The sequence below is a fragment of the Limulus polyphemus genome, unplaced genomic scaffold, assembly GCF_000517525.1.
Source record: "Limulus polyphemus unplaced genomic scaffold, Limulus_polyphemus-2.1.2 Scaffold2695, whole genome shotgun sequence".
Lineage (NCBI taxonomy): Eukaryota > Metazoa > Arthropoda > Merostomata > Xiphosura > Limulidae > Limulus > Limulus polyphemus.
The window spans coordinates 31,215-35,772 of NW_013668305.1; the positions used below are offsets into that span (position 1 = coordinate 31,215).

The window sequence follows — 4,558 nt, forward strand, 5'->3', positions numbered from 1 at the left end:
ACTCGTTTATGGATCCGTTTATAAGCAAAGCGATAAAAAAAGAAATAACTAGGATTCAAATCAACATATACAATGGGTTTCAAAGCTAGTGAATTTCTATATTATATTAAATTTTTGCTAAACCATAGGTTGTTCACGAATCTACCGCCAGGAAAAAATGAATAAACTCTACATTCTGTAATCTATGCTTTGCAGTTTTTCTCGTATTTCAAAAATATGGAAAATCACAATAGAAAAACTAGTAAAAATTTATTCGTTCTGTTTTTCTTTGCCAAGAACAGCGGCTCCTTGTAAGGACAACAACTGGTGTTTTTATTATTATTTTGTTGTTGTTTCTATTTAGTCAGTAGCTCTGATCATATCCAGTATTGACCAGAACCGGTACTTTCGAACTTGTTTTGTAGCAAGAACGTGTACTCTATATTCTGATTACTATTTAGATATTGTTTCCAAGGTCACCAGAACTCCCAACTTTCCATGATATGATTAGGTAACGAACTAGAGAGTTTTTCACTTAATTTACTGCAGTCTGAAACTTCACTCTGGAAGCTAGAAAATTCGTCCTTGTGTCTTTTTGGCTGCGCTCCACCATACGGTGATTTAAACGTTGCTAACCATTGTCTTGCGAACAGCGAACAGCGCGACCTAAAAACGTTTCAGAAAACTAGTAAACTTCTATTTTCCTCAAATTCTTACAGTTACCTGAACGTCTTTTTGATATTTTTTTATTTATTAACACTATAGCAATCGAGTCAGTAAACTCGATCTCGTAAAGATAATATTATTCTATGGAAGCTACGTACCGCCTACTTCAAACATACTGACAGCACTGGATTTATACACAAATTTTCAAAATCCTTGCCACAAGAAGGAAGCAGACGTTGTAACAGTGTTCAACGTAGAGCACGTTTTTGGTAAGCTACTACATTGTTTCTAATGAATTTTTTTTTTTTACTCAAGAAATAAATCACACTACTGCTTTTAGCCTAAATATATGAATCGTATAAAAAAATACTTCAATTAGGTTTAGTATACGAATTGTACTATAAGTTGTATTTTTTAATGTAAAGCCTTAATTGATTATTTAAGAAATCAAATCTATAAACATTTAAGAATGAGTTATCTCTTAATTGTTTTTCGTATCTATAATCTAGATATATAGCAGACAATTAGTTAAGCTAGCCGACACCGAACGTTTGCACGTAGGAGTATAGATCAGACTAAGGCAAAAGAAAAAAAAGGTCGTTGTGAGGGGGATTTGGTTGCAACTTTAGGTTACCGATTTCTCAGCGAAAACTCCAAGAAAAGTCATAGTTTCAACTGAAAAATATACAATGGTTCTTTATATTCCGATAATAAATAATATTTAAAGTTCTTCTTAAGTATTTTGTTTGCGTAATTTTATTTAAATATTGTAATTTATGTTGTTCGGGAAAATAATATTATCTAAATATTTGTAGACTATGGGTTAGGGGTGAAATGATACTGTGTGTTTTTCTGCATTAGCCCTGTTTATTTATTGATTTTAAGTGTTCAGTTGTGGCTAAAAACCATAAGTTTCAAAGATCCAGTCAATATTTTAAAATACTGTTGCACCCTAGTGGTTCAATAGTAAGTCTGAAGTCTTATAACGCTAAAAATCGGGTTTCAATGCCCATTGTGTAGCTTTGTGCTTAATAACGAACGAGAGAACGAACAGTTCAAATACTAACAACTTACAAGCGTGTTAGATTTGTCAAAGAGTATGTTTGGTAAAAACTTCAAAAACTGGCAATAGATGATGCGGGTAGATTGAAAGTTTGAAAAGTGGAAAAACAAATCTATTTTTAAACTTGAGAAATGGTAACACATATGTATCTATATCAATATAATAGTACTATCTGTTGTATGTCCATGTAACTATTTCGCAGGGTGAGGATGGATCTTTACCAAAATCGGTATGCAGATTCAATAGATCCATGTGGGGGTAAATACAAATTTTAGGTTTTTATCTTGCGTTTTTTATGAGCGTTTTGGCGATAAAAACCTAAAATTTGTATTTACCCCCACATGGACCTAATGAATCTGCATACCAAATTTGGTGAAGATCCATCTACAGGAGGTGAGGCAGTGGTAAAAAAATTTGCGTTTTTTACCACTATTTCACTCCCTGTAGATGGATCTTTGCCAAAGTTGGTATGGAGGTTCATTGGGTCCGTGCGGGTTCATTAGGTCATACATACAAATTTTCAGTTTTATTTTGCGTTTTTTATGAGCGTTTTGGCGTTTTTTACCACTGCCTCATCTCCTGTAGACGGATCTTCACCAAATTTGGTATGGAGGTTCATTAAGTACGCCCGGCATGACCAGGTTGTTAGGGCGCTCGACTCGCAATCTGTGGGTCGTGGATTCGAATCCCCATTACACCAAACATGCTCGCCCTTTCAGCCGTGGGGGCGTTATAATGTGACGGTCAATCCCACTATTCGTTGGTAAAAGAGTAGCCCAAGAGTTGGCGGTGGGTGGCGATGACTAGCCGCCTTCCCTCTAGTCTTACAGTGCTAAATTAGGAACGGCTAGGGGCCTGTGAAACTCGTAACGCTGGTGATAACCGGTTTTCTGTTTTTCGGTTTAGGTTTGTTCGTTTTTAAGCTCAAAATTGCACGATAAACTAACTATGCTGTGCCGTGACTGCAGGGATCAAATTCAGAATTGTATATGGATCACCGGGCGGCTTAAGCCTGAAGAGTGCTAACACAAGTATAATATTAATAACAGATGTTGATGTTTAAGTTACAGAATAGGCTATATTTGCCATGTCTGCAGGGATCAAACTCCAAATTTTAGATGGATCACCTGGCGGCTTAAGCCTGAAGAATGCTGCAGTTTAGAAGTTTAAAGCTTGCTAATACGAGCACAATATTAATAATAGTTGTTGTTGTTTTAGTTACACAATGGGCTATATGCACTCTGCCCACCGTTGAGAATCGAACCCCCAATTTTAACACTTTAAGTCCGTAAACTTACCTCTGATCCATCGGGGAACTATTAATAATAGAAACTGCAGACGTGGAATAAAACTGTAGATAATATTAGGTTGTTTGATATATTACTGGGTTGAACACTTTCGAAAACATATTTGACGAGCAACTGATGGTTGAATACTATCTGACAGTTATGGATTTTATTTTTCTATTGCATTGATTTGTAATATTAAATACTTTTTAACAGTTTATTTACTACTGTCTTCATTAATGAGTTGTTTAAAAATATTTGTGATCATTATAATTAGGTTGTACTTTAATCAGAAATTTCTCAAGAATCTAATTTTTTGGTGTCACTTGTTTAAAATTTGTGTTCGATTCCTGTACTACGTAGATTCTAAGGAATTCAAATATTATTTATGAAAACCATAACTAGATTTTAAAACGAAGGATATTACGTCTGAGAGAAAAATCGATGCTTTTTATGAGCCCTCCCCAACCCCGTGGTGGGCATATCACAGATAGCCCATTGTGTAGACTTGTGATAATCAAAAACGAAATGAAGTTTTTTTTTACGGTTTGTTTATAAATGGTGAAGTTTTTGAAATAGAAAATTAAATTTTTATTTTAACGAATGCCAAGCTGACAAATCAGCAAAACAACAACAACAACAATACTTGGAACAATGTCAACTCCACTCGATTCTAGAAAGATTACAAAGGGAGCGTAACAGAAGAAGCTGTTGGCACGACATCAACAGTGACATGACTAACGTATTTTTTATCATATTTTCGAACAATGCTTCCACTGTTAGAGCCACTTCTTTATGGGAATTATTTATCAATTTTAGGGGTGATTTTTCGCCGTGTAATAAGTCGTATTTTGATATGAGAAGATTATGCATAGGTTATTATTAAGTGAGAGTTTTAATATGTAGATACTTGCCGCTAGCAATCGATAACAGCATCTTCGTTGTGTTTCTGACACAGCTGTTCTACTTATTTTGTTTTGTGTTAGTTGAAAGACTACTACTCATTCGAATTTCTTTCCAAAGCAAAATAACAGAAGCAGCCCAAATATATCTTATGAATTCCTAACACAATACAGAAACCCCCCAAACATATTAATTATTAATAAAGAACACCTTACACCCTTACTACCACAGATCTTACAATTACTCGTACTTCCACAGAACATTACAGAACACAACAACACAGCTAACATAACTTCATAAACAAATACATAACCAGGCAACATAAACGGACATGGCCCTGAAAAGGAAAGTAGTAACAGCAACAGATAGACACCCAAACCACCTTACCAAACCCTAACTATAGAACACCAAACAACAACAGTTCAGGAGGGAGGAAGAGATCAACTTGAACCTGACCCTCCCAGGTCTTCAAGACCTAAATCCCGATAGATGTCAACTTGAACCTGACCCTCCCAGGTCTTCAAGACATAAATCCCATAGATGTCGACTTGAACCTGACACTCCCAGGTCTTGAAGACATAAATCCTGATAGATGTCAACTTGAACCTGACCCTCCCAGGTCTTCAAGACATAAATCCCTTAGATGTCGACTTGAACCTGA

At 35.5% G+C, this 4,558-nt stretch overlaps 1 protein-coding gene across 1 annotated transcript in view; it reads left to right on the forward strand.

Moving 5' to 3' along the window:
• Positions 1-654: 654 nt before the first annotated feature.
• The window catches only part of LOC106467658 (ETS domain-containing protein Elk-3-like), a 38,721-nt gene continuing 34,817 nt past the window's right edge, over positions 655-4,558 (forward strand). The window contains exon 1 of the mRNA XM_022395856.1: positions 655-914. The gene's annotated coding sequence lies outside the window, so the exon portion shown is untranslated. The remainder of the gene's footprint in view (positions 915-4,558) is intronic.